At 37.3% G+C, this 13,124-nt stretch overlaps 1 non-coding gene across 1 annotated transcript; it reads left to right on the forward strand.

Annotated features, from left to right (window-relative positions):
• Positions 1 to 6,291: 6,291 nt before the first annotated feature.
• LOC122807332 lies at positions 6,292 to 6,399 on the forward strand. Its single transcript, XR_006365642.1, has one exon. It is a non-coding gene; the product is annotated as a U6 spliceosomal RNA (small nuclear RNA).
• Positions 6,400 to 13,124: the final 6,725 nt, after the last annotated feature.

Genomic DNA, 13,124 nt, shown 5'->3' on the forward strand with positions numbered 1-13,124 from the left:
AGATCCCCTTAGAATGACACCAGACACTTAGCCAATTGTTGAAATCAATAATTTTCTGCTTGTACTGTGGTATCATTCTGGGTGATGGTAGGATGCTGCTCAGAGCTAGGGTCATACCCACTTGGGCTACATAATCCAAGAGCTCCTCCATGTCTCTTTTCATGTAGTCTAGGGAGGTACATCTCAGGTCATTCACACCACACCATAGAGTCATATTTGTACCTGTTGTTGAGGGACCTGAGTGTGTGCATTATGTGGCAGATCCTGGCGCCTGACAGGCAGCTGACTGTTACTTTCTCCTTATTCAACCTAGTGAGTGGGACATCAGTGTGCCTCACTATTGAATCACCTATGACTAGTGTGTGTTGGGCATGATGTTTTGCCTTAGGGGCTTTGGTTGAGTGACACACTGTTTAGGAGAGTTATGTGTCTCGTGATTAGTGCTGTGTTGTGGTGGTCAAGTGCGTTTCTACCTTGGTGGTCTCTGCTGTTTGGGTAGATTTTATTGAGAGGCTCTGTGAAGGTGGTTGCATGGTTTGTAGTTTTATATGAAGGCAGAGCTTGTGTGTGTTCTGGAGGGCTATGTGTTCCATGTGGTGTGGTGCAAGTGTTGACCTTCTCTTCTTGACCAGCTATTCTGGTCTTGGCTGGAGAGCATGTGGCTTCCAATTTGGATATATAATGCATCTCTCACAAGTCTGAGTGTTGGGCAGTAAGAGGAGAGGGTTGTCAGTGTACATGAGGCAGTTGCTACATTGTCTCAGAATGCCCAAGTTCACCAGGTTAATAGGAGAAAGCACAGGGAACTGACCTTTAGACATGCCTGGATGGGTGGGCATTAATAATAAGTACTGGAGCTGTTTCCTTGCAGAACGTTTAGTACTGGTAGCATTTTTGTGTGCTACAATAATTGCTACAAGAAGTCTGGTAAAGTGCATGGAGGGAGAGAACTAGCAGATCTAAGGGAAAAATTAAAGACTAGACTTTGACAATGCTCAGAAGCTTACAAACAGTCCTGGATACAGCACATCTGTATGTGGACTAGACTAGTTACAGGAAAGGCTGGAAATGAATGCAAACGTGGGTTGTTACAGTGTTGCTCATAATTTACCAGCATATTTGAAAAACATAACAATGATCATTGGATAGGAAAAGGTCAATATGCATTCCTGTCTGAAAAAAATAAAGAGCCTTCAAATTATCAAACAAATGCACTTGTTTTATGTGCTTGCAAAATAATGGTTAAAATCCTAAAAGTTATACTCCAGCAATACCTGAACTAAGAACTGACAGATGTACAAGTGGGTTTAAGAAAAGTCTGAGGCAGCAGAGATGAAATTGCCAATATCCTCTGGATACCAGAGAATGCAAGAGAGTGCCCTCAAAATGTTTACTTTTTGTGTATTTGCTAGTCCACATCATTTGATTGTGTACACCATAGCAAACTATTTGTTTGGTGTTCTTAAGGAAACTAAGTTATGAAGTCACATTAATTGTTCTTAAATAATCTATTAGCAGTGCAAGAAGCAACAAAACCACATTTGGAAAAAAAGGAATTGTTCAAGTCTGGAAAAGCAGTGGCAAGCCTGTATATTGTCACATTACTTATTTAATTTATAGGCCAACTTTATCAGGTAAAGTACTTACTTGGATAAATTAATGAAATGTTAGATTAAGAATTAAACAGAAAAAATATTAGTAACCTGTGATATGGAGATCATATTAGACTGATGGCTGGATGCAGTGTAGATTTGTACAGTCTGTTGATGAAGATGAAAGTGAATGTACAAAGCCTGGTTTGTAACTTAACATTAAAAAGTGAAGTGATGCCATCTAACTGTACAATCTCCATGCAAATCAATGTGCAAGAAATGAATATAGTGACAGATTTTATTTTCCTGATCCCTACAGATGGAGAAATTAAATCAAATAACACATGGTTCTTACAAGGAAATCTCTGACAAATGTGGATAAAATATTAAGCATCAAAGCTATCATATTGGCAACAAAGCTCCATATAATCAATGTTATGGTCTTCCTAGCAATAATGGGTCTATATTAGAACATCAAAGTTTTAAAACATCGAATGTTCTAATATCGACCCCAAAACAGCGAATGCTGAAAATAGCAAAGCTGCAGAACACCAAATTTTTTTCCTAGGGAAATAATTCAGCTGGCCGTTTCTGTGGCTTCACTATTTTCAGCACTGTGGTGGAAAGTTACGGGTCGGGTTCAGGTAAGTGTGCAATTGTGTGGGAGTTAGGGTTAGGGTGCGGGTTAGGTGAGTTAGGGTTAGGGCGCAGGTGAGGTGAGTGCGCAATAGTTACAGACTTTAGGGTTGGGGCGGGGTAGGTGATTTAGGGTTAGGGCACGGGTCAGGTGAGTGTGCGATAGTAACGGACCTTAGGGTTAGGGTTTGGGTTAAGGTAAGTGGATAGATAGTAGTATATGTACAGTTTAGTGTAGGGTTAGATGTAGGATTTTAAGTGTATGTGTGTGGATTGCTGTTTTTTTGGTGTGCTTGTGTTTTGTGTGTTTCTCGGAAGAGCATATTTTTTCCCAGGGAAAAAAATCGCAGTTCTGAGCTTTCGATGATATCATATTTTGAGATTCCAAGTTTGAGCTTATAGTGTTCAATGTTTAGGAATTTCAATAATATGATATAGACCCGCAATAACACATATCTGCGAGAGTTGGACTATAAGTAAAGTTGTATCCTGGAAGACTGATGAGTTTGGCCCATGGTATCAGAAGAAAATACCTAAAGAATTGTGTGACATGGAAGAAGATAAACTCAATCAAAACTTTAGAAAATAAATCTAGACTTCACTGGAATGTATGTTAGTAAATGTAACCCTCTAATATTTTGGCCACATAGTGTAAAGACCAGATTCACTGTACAAAGCACTGATTCTGGGAAAAGTCTGAAACAATAGAGGAAGACAGTAGAAAATAACAAGACAGATATATATGAAGTAATGATTAGGATTTTTCAAGAACTTGAACAATTGCAGACATACATGCTTGATTTGTAGATGTCCTTTGTTCTCAAAAAACTGGACTCATTTTAATGACTAAGTAATAGAAACAACAATTCAGAAAACAAGGATGATATGGAAACAAGCACAGTGTCCGCACCAGTTGTAATAAAGTCTTTAGATGCACTTTAATGAAAATAAATTATTCTGTTTCTGACTTTAACTGGCAGTTTTTGTATATGAACTCTTGCTTTAAAACTAAGCCAGAAAACTATTTTTGGTATTATAGAAGTCATTCTTCACAATCTGAGGACACTGCTAGAGGGATATTTTTGGAGAGATTAATTTGCCAGATGTTGTGGGAGGCCCTGAGAGAGGGTGTGAAACAATACCTGTTTTAAGAGCCAGTCATTTGAAATCCATTTATCATTTTTCTTGTTATAAATTGCTTTCTAGCTTTATCAGAGATGTAATTCTTATCAGTTGTCAATTTGATATTTTTTTATTTAAATACAAAAATATGATTAGTGTTCACTGACATTCACTTTGATATCCTCCAGTGCTAATCATTGTACTTCCTACATTATTTTCTTTTAATATCATAAAATCTTTATTTTAGTGCACAGCCAGCAGTCTCCCTCATCAAGCAGTCAATAATCACGTTTCCTTTTGTGTTTTATCCAATCAACAAAAGATGAAGAAAATATACTGGTGATCTCGGCTCCCTAGATAGTTTTAATTATAAGAACATCCTTACCCCAAAACAAAACTGTCCTCCTATTCACAGTACTTAAAAGGCTGCCTTTGTGATATAAATAGAAAGAAATAGGGCTAGCCCTTTATTAAATCATTAAGTTCTATCTTACGTGTGCCAAGAATCATCTGAAGAGTTCCATGTATTGTTCTTTAAATGCACTGCTACTGTAATATTTTTAATTAGTGTCTGGCTTTCATGCCAGGAAGGATATTCAGTGTCTTGTCTGAAAGAAAAATCCAATAAGTGTTCCAATACAACACATTGCATTTTATTATATTTATATATAGCATAGGATAAGTGTGAACATGCTGGGAATAACTATTTGACAAGCATGTCTTTCTTTTTCTTTCTTTTTCTTTCTTTCTTTCTTTCTTTCTTTCTTTCTTTCTTTCTTTCTTTATTTCTTTCTTTCTTTCTTTCTTTATTTCTTTCTTTCTTTCCATTTCTCTTTCTCTCTTTCTTTCTTACAAACATGTAGTAATTACAGGGGCATCCAAACATCCAGTATTCTGGAAAATATGATATTTCACTCTTTTGTTGCTTGTCCCACATACATTTTTGGCAGATTATGACTGCATTATTGCTTGCAGTCCACCATGTTTTATCTTTCTTTCTACATAGCAGTTGCATAATGTCAGTCTTTCTGTAGGATTCCAAAACAGTTACACAGCATAGTAGATGGTGTTATATGGTGCAGAAAAGAAATGCACATTGTTATAACAATAAGTAGTTACAATGAACATCATTATCATATTATTGTTTCCAGTATGCTGTGCCAAATCTCAGTAAAATGCACAAATTACTTAGTGAGCATTAAAGTACTTAGAAAATGAGTAAATCATCGAGTGCAGAACTCGTGTACAAAGAACAGATTTATTCTCTCTCTTTGTCTGCCACTCTCTCTCTCCTACCCGGCTCTCGTGCAAACCAGCTCCCTCCCCCCCTATTTCTCTCTCTCTCTCTCCCTATACATATATATATATATATATATACACACACACACACACACGCATAAGTATACATGGGTCAGTCAGACATGGTTGAATGTTTCTTCCAACAAAAGTGTATTCTCACATGAAAACTCATCAAATATGCATACTATTGAGTACATTGCTAGTTGAAGAAGGATTGTGGCAGGTTAAGTATAGTTTTCTGCATTAGGGAGTTAGGAATGTGCGAGTGAGTTTTGGGAGTAAAATTTAAAATAAGGGCTAGATAAAAGGATAGTCTGAGTGTTGTGCACGCATTTCCTGGATAGGGTTAGAGTAAGGGTTAGGGAGATAGATTTAGTGTAGTGCAAGTATATGTTGAAGCATGCAACATGTGTTGAAGTGTCTTGTGTTGCTGTGGTATTATAGAAAGGGCATTGTACAGTAAAATAAAGTGTTACATTTAGGGACAGGGCAAGATTATGGTTAGCATGCATAACTTAGGTGGTGCTCCCAGTGGAGGAATGACCATCTATGATAGATGACTACTGAAGGCTATCTGAGTGTGTCTGTATGTATGTATAAAACCATGCATTTTGACTTTTGGACTGTTGTTACCAATGTGAGGGTAGTATTATAAAAATGCCAGATGTGTGAATAGGACCATATATCACACCATCAAACTGATGTGTTCATTTGCAATGGACAAAGTTGTAACTGGGACATGGTGAAGAGGGTGGCTGGCCATTCCAGTCACAAGCTGCAAAGCATGTGTGTTTGATAGCTTCCAATGCTGTGGGAGTACAGTACCAGCCTTGCTTTATGAAACTGTTTCAGAGCCCAGAAGAGCTTTTGCTTTTTATTTATTTACTTTATGAAACTGTTAGTGAGCAAAGAAGAGCTTTTGCTTTTTATTTATTTATTTTGGTCTTAACACTGAAAAGATGTATCTATGATTTTGCCCATGGATTATGGCTATGGATCATGGAAGGTTTCCACTTGGACATATGGAAAGGCAGATCTGACCATCCATGCCCAACAATATGAGTGAAAGACAAAAAGGTGGCAATATGATGGGCAGCATTATTTCATATCATGGCACCATGCATTATATGTATGCTTATATTTAACATACTAAAATATCTGTATTGTATATAAAAATTTGTTATGGATATGCATGCATTTAACATTAATAATACATGCATGTTTTATGTGTAGCATATTGATACCCATATGGTATATATGTATTATAATGATACATAGGTATGATCTATGTCAATCACCTGAAAATTCAATAATGTGCATAGTAGCACCATAACACCAAATTCAGTAGCAGTCTCTCTTTCCAACATGTTTCTGTAACCCCTTGCACCAGCTGTCAGTGTATATCACACAAAGTCTGGAAAAAGGATGCGCAGGGCTAATATATTAATATACAACACCCTTTTACCTATACATATGCTGAGATACGCGACATGGTGGGTGAGGTCTTTGAAAAGCATGGCCAGGGACCCTGCACATATATTGTAATCATGCTTCCATAAAACTGTTAATTAATAGAATGCAATATTTCCTCCTCAACCCATAGGAACAAGGACACAAACCAAATTCCTATGTGGCATTATCTATGCTTGCTTCGGCTGCACATATACTAAAATTGGAACGTGACAGAGAAGATTAGCATGGCCCCTGCACAAGGAATGACATGCAAATTCCTGAAGCGTTCCATGCTTTTTATGGAGGGCACAGTGGTGCAGCGATTGCATTGTTGCCTCACAGCAAGAAGTTCTCCAGTTTGATTCTCAGCTGGTGTACCTTCTGTGCAGAGTCTGCATGTCCTCCTTGCATTCATGTGGGTTTTCCCTGTGTACTCTGGTTTCCTCCCACATTGCAAAGACATGCATCTGGAGCATTTCTCTCTTGGCCTCTGCTGAAAATTACCTTTGTTCCAAGTCAGACTTTCCCGGTAAACAAATGTTAAATAAATAAATGCTGGCCATGAAGAACTACCCTCATCAAGATGAAACATTCTACTTATAATGTCTTGCAAAGCAATGCATCAGTGATAATTCTGTACATGCAGATATATTGCTAGTTAAGGTGTACACATATTCTATGAGCTATTAGAAGAGATCATCAGGGGTTACACTGCTGGCTACTCGTATGACATCTTCCGATCAGTATCCATATAACTGAAAAACTCCAACTATAGGGTAAATGGAGTTTTGCATTATATGTATTCAAAGTGTCAGTTTATATGTCATTCTGAAGATGTCTGTAATAATAGAGACAAAAGTGCTAAATTATATTGTGTAGAGTCAGAATGTTATGCTGCAGCATGTTCTTGCATCTGTAAATGTGTGTATATATTTGTTTTTTAGCATATCCATTTGTAAATATGATTTGCTCATTTCTTTTGTGATCCTATTGACCTGGGAGGCTGGGATGTGCCTGCAAATGGGCTGTTGAGGTCAGTGCACTACCCTGGTAAACAAATATAAATAAATAAATAAATGTCTTAGCGTGTGTGTCACAGAACCACTTGACTCATACAATTGATTGTCAAAAGCACCAAATCTCACATAATATGAAAAATAAAGTAGTGAAGATGTAAGTCTGTCATCTGTATCACATATATAGGCAACACATCCACTGCCTGTGGGTATATTCTTCAGATGAGTGTGTTTGGCAATGGACTGTGGCCACATTAGGAATGAGGAGGCAAATGCTGCAAAGGTCACTAAGGTGCTGAGCTTGTAAACCCAATAATACAAGTGATAAATGCAAGGGCGGCTCATGCTATAAGACTGCAGCTCTCCCACCTAGAAAACAAATTAAAATAAAACTAAGAACCACAAAAGCAAACACTGTAATCCCCAGAGCATGCTCTTGATACACGGGAACACTCTCAGCAGTCTAGATAGGGGGAAAGGCATCTCAGCCCCAAGATGCCCAGCAGTCTGTGTGGTGGTGACATCACAGAATGGAGGCACTCCAGACTGCAGCAGCAGGCTGGATCAATCAAGTTGCATGTAGCAGCTAACAAGGTGTGCTGGACCAATCACAAGGAGGATTTGGACAGTTCAGATATCTAGGGTTGCTCAGCATCAGCAAAGGGACTGTTTGGATATCAGCAAGGTGTGTGTATGAAATGCCCAAGTTGCTATATACTGGTAGCTAGAGCAAACTCATGGTGGTTTGGTAGGGAATACCTCAGGCTTGAACTCTGTACCTTGTATGCAGGTGACAAAGGCCTGAATTCCCTACTCACCACCATTTGTAAAAAATGTGCAGATTTTTGCCTCATATTTGATCTGTTCTGTTCCTCATAATATCTGTGGTTTCTAAATATTTAAATGCTTAGATATTTTATAGTGCAGTGGTAGCATCTTTGCCTCAAAGCACCAGGTTTGATTCTTGGCTGTAGTGTCTTCTGTGTGGGATCTGCATCTTCTCTTTGTATGGGTTTGCTTTTGTGTCCTCCCATGTTACAAAGACATGTGCCTGCATTATTTCTTCCTGGTACTCTGATGAAAATTGTTTTTTTGTTCCAAGTCAGACTGTCCTGGTTAACAAATGTTAAATAAAATTGAAAGGCATTTGAATTTCAAACTTCAGGTTTCTGAATGCTTAGCTCCTTAAATATTTGATGGTACAGTGGTAGCATTATTTCCTCACAGCTATAGGTTCTCTGGTTTGATTCTTGGCTGGGGTGCCTTCTGTGTGGAGTCTGCATCTCCTTCGTGGGTTTGCTCTGGTGTCCTGCCATTTTACAAAGACATGTGTCTGCAGTATTTCTCCCTGGGCCTCTGCTGAAAATTGTTTTTGTTCCATCAGACTTTCCTGGTTAACAAATGTTAAATAAGTAAAATTGACAGGTATTTGAAATTCAGACTTCATATTCTTTAGAAAATACATAGTAACACAAAACCTTTTATTCTAGCAATTTTTTAAGTTTATAAGCTGAATATTTGAAATTTGTCCCTATTTTTGGGACTGTATTCCCCCATTATTGGCTTTGTCCAGTTTTTTTTTGTGCTAAGGTTGACAGCTATGGCAAGAACTGAATTCACTGAATATGTTTGAGGGCTGTATTCCCTCATTACTGGGTTTGTCCAGGTGTTTTGTGCTAAGAGGTTGACAGCTATGGTGAGAACTGAATTCACTAAATGATAGCCATTTAAGTTTCAGTCTTCCTCTCTTTCAATAAGCAGCTGATTTGACATAGTGGTATGTTGCTCTGACTGTTTTGCACAGGGACCTTGGCAGTAAAATGTATGGTGATAACACAGCATTTTATTCTAGCAACTTTCCAATATTATACAAGCAATGTTTAATGTGTCCCTGTTTTTTGGGCTTTTGACCCCCCCCCACCAATAAATTTTGGCTTTTTCCAGATTTCTTGTGCTGCGAAGTTGAGATGCAGTTGAGTATTGAGTAGATTTTACAAGGAGCTGAGAGCTGCAGGGGAAGAGAAGTTTACTGCTACTTATGCTAAGTCTGCTTGCATTGTTAATAGCACAACAGGTCGTGTACTTGCATTTGATGTAGAAGGCTGTGGGTTCTACTCCCACAAGGGATGGATTCTGCCGTACTGAGAATGTTCCCTTTGGAGAATATACTAGCTATGAACTTGTTATCAGTTTGCCATTCATTTCCTATTGCAATATTACTAGCTTATCATTTTTTTAATGTAATATAGGCAATTTATTCCTCAGGGGCAACAGACACTTTCTTTTTCGATGAAACCATGAAATATAAAAGTGTTTGCTAGCAGCAACCTCTTCATTAGTTACAGATTTCCTTAATGTGGAATTATTTAGATGACTTTTACTTCTTCAGAGATTGTGTATATTTACTGATAATGGTGGACTGTAGAAGTTTGAGTAGACCTTTATGATGGAAATGTTCTGAACTGGGCAGTTTTGTCATTATTGGTACATGCATTTTGTTTCATTGTTTACTGGAAAAATGTTCTGAATTGGGCAGTTTTGTCATTATTGGTGCATGTGTTTTGTTTCATTGTTTACTGGAAAAATGTTCAAAACAATAAATTTAAAATGCCTCTAACAACTGTACTGTATTGTACAAGGAATATAATTTAGTACAATCAGGAAGGTGTATCAAAGAGCACATGTATGTTTCATGTGCAAGGGGCCTGTGATTTGAAAACAGCCCAAAGTTAATCTTTATCTGCCACTGGCAAAATGTATTTTCTTTGAATGTGGGTTTCAATGCTGTTTCAATGTGAGTTTCAAGGGCAGAGACATTTTAATGCTAAGTCTGTTTTCATTGTGAGACTGCATTGCTTTGTTTAGCAGATGTCTTAGTGTTTGTGCTGTAAAATGCAAAATAAAACTTTCAAATTAAGTCCAAATCATAATAGAAGTAAAGCAGTATGCACATTAGTGTTTATGGTAAATGGAGTGAAATAGCCAAGTAATTGATCATTGGAATGGCTGCAGGGGGGAGGCTCCATTCGACCATGATTTTGTGAGTGGGAAGGGCGGCAAACTCAAAGACAGCCCCAGCTGAACTATATATCCCAACTGTCCATATTTTCATAGAATGAATAGATTTTTGCTTTTTATGTTTGGTTTGTTCCTCATAAAATTTGTGGTTTTCTGGAAAATCATTTAGGAATTAATTCACTAAATAATGACAGACACTGAGTTTCAGACTTCATAACCTTCAGAAAAATGCATGCTAAAGTAAGACCTGTTATTCTATCAACTGTCTCAGTTTATACAAGAGCAATTTTTAGTACTGTATATATGTTCCCCCAATATATTTGGCCTTGTCCAGATTTATTGCATTAACAGGTTGAGAGGTACATGCGAATAAATTGCTTTATAGAATTAGGCATAGCCAAACCTCTCAACTTTCCCCGATTTTGACTCAAAATGTTGCTCTTCCCCTTATATTCCCTCCACAAAATAGCAATTTTGGAAGAAAACATGGAGGGTTTACAATTAAGAAATAACTGTAATAATCAGAGTTATAGATTACTTTTATTTCAGAAATGCATGTAGATTCTTTCATTTTGTCAGCTGCTCAAGTTAGCAGTACTAATATTAAAAAGTGTCCCTTCTTTGACAGGTTCCCAGCTGTATTGTGTGACTATTTTATATTTTTGCATCATGTTTTTGGCCCATTTTTCATAAAATTGTGGTTTTTTTTGGCAAATTAGTGGCAAATCATTAAAGTCTGAAGTTAGAAAATAATGACAGACATTTGAGTTTCAGATTTCATACCCTTCAGAAAATTCATACTAATGCAAGGCCTACTATTCTATTATCTTTCTAAGTTTATAAGAGCAATATTTAAAAAATGTCCTTATTTTTGGGCCTTTGTCCCACTTCTTTGTATGGCTGTGTCCAGATTTCTTGTTCTGAGTTTGAGATGTATGACAAATGTATCAGGGCCATCACAGTCAGCCAGAGACATTTCAAATTGTGACATACTTGTTGCACCCCACTCCCCCATGTAGCGACTCTAGATGTGTCCAAGCAAGGCAAGAAGCAGTTATGCAATGTAAATGTACAGAGTATCCCCCCATCCAAGATAGACACAAGTACTACAGTGGCTTTTCATCTGTCCATGATTTTGCAGAATGGTCTGGTTTCTGTCATATTTCTGTACTGTTGATTTATGCTTATTACTCAGAAAGTGTCTATTGCTCTGTGTTTAAGTAGCAATGCTTTAATGACCATCAGGTAAGCTTGTCTGAGATCATAAGATGCAAGTAAGCTTTAATAAGCATACTGTTAAAGAATTGCCAACATTGAAAGCCTTTCTGTTGTTGCCATGCAGATAATACTTACATAACTAGATAATGTATAAGCCTTGGGTATTGAAATGCATATGACAGTATTTGTTATAAAGGACAGAATTACATTATTTTAAGAAGCTGATTACATTTGATGGAGATTTGCAGTCTTCTTTGCAGGCTTTACCTGTGAACTAACCAGAATGCCAATCTATCAGGCATGGTCCATAACCTGTGCAGTAATCCTTTAAGCAATGTATCTTGAGCTTGTTTCTTGTTTGCTTTTCATTTTTTACTTTGATCATGTTTTCCCCATGAAACAAGTAGATAGTTGTCAGGCAGCAGGTCTTTTTTGGATAAGAAACATTTTTACAAGTGGGGGCATCACATAGATTGCTACTTTCAGCATGTTACTTGGTACTTTAATAAAGCTGAATATAAATTATAATTAGAACTGAAGTGCAAGGAGAAGTGGTTTGAGTTGATTGCTGCTTGTTTTTCTTATACCTGATTTTGACTGGCATTCCAGTAATGTTTTTAAAAATTAATTTATTTTTTTATGCCTCACAACCTTTTGTTTCCATCTAGATATTAAGTAAGCTGTCATGCAGCCAATGCACTGAAATATTTGTATTCTTCTACACTTCATTTTGTCTTGACTGGACTCTCATAATGACGGTTTGGCACCCAGGGCAGTGTATGTAATTAGAGTTAGTTTTTGTGGTTTTGAGCATAGATCCTCCCCTTTCTAGTTGGCCACACCCCTTCCCATTGACCCCACCCATTCAGCTGTTTACTGCAGCCTCCCTTTGATTTGAAGTCATCAGCCACCACTGGATAAATGATAACTGATATGAGACTACAGCTGACATTGTGGCACCAGAGGCATCAGAGAATACACTGCTAGACACTAATGTGCCACTATATATATATATATATATATATATATATATATATATATATATATATATATATATATATATATATGCAATATGTGTGTGTGTGTGCGCATGTGTGAGGTGTCAATTTATATCTCATTCTGAAGAAGTCTTTGTGATAAAACTTTTAACTGACACTCAACATGGCTTTAGATCATACCATAGCACATCAACAGCTCTAATGTCATTTACTAACACTGTCAACTATCACAGGAACAATAACAACTATGTAAATTCTATCTTCCTTGACATATCAAAAGCCTTTGATATGATTTCTCATTCTAAAGTTCTAAATGTCCTCTCTGATCTAAGTTTTTGTAACTCTACTCTTGCTTGATTCCAGGATTACTTTACTGGACACCAACAAGCAGTTTCTTGGCAACATACCCTGTCACCCCTTTTGCTAATAACCCTAGGTGTCCCTCAAAGCTCCATCATAGGCCCACTTCTATTCTCAGTATTTGCAAACAACTTCCTCTTGTCAATCCCACAAGCTTCACTCATCCAATAAGCCGACATCTCAACAGTGATATGTGCTGCTCCCTCACTTCAGGAACTCCAGAATCTAACACAGGAATCCTTCCTTGCAGTTGAATCTTGGCTCACAAAAGTTCATTTAATATTAAGCTCTAAAAGAAACAAACTTATGATCTTCCATCCTAATAGATTTGTCTCCCCCACTAACACATTTAAGATTTTTTCTCTAAATAACACCATCATCTCACCATCCCCTTACACCAAACGTTTAGGAGT

This window comes from Protopterus annectens, chromosome 7.part0, assembly GCF_019279795.1.
Source record: "Protopterus annectens isolate FY-2018-M chromosome 7.part0, PAN1.0, whole genome shotgun sequence".
NCBI classification, from domain to species: Eukaryota; Metazoa; Chordata; order Ceratodontiformes; family Protopteridae; genus Protopterus; species Protopterus annectens.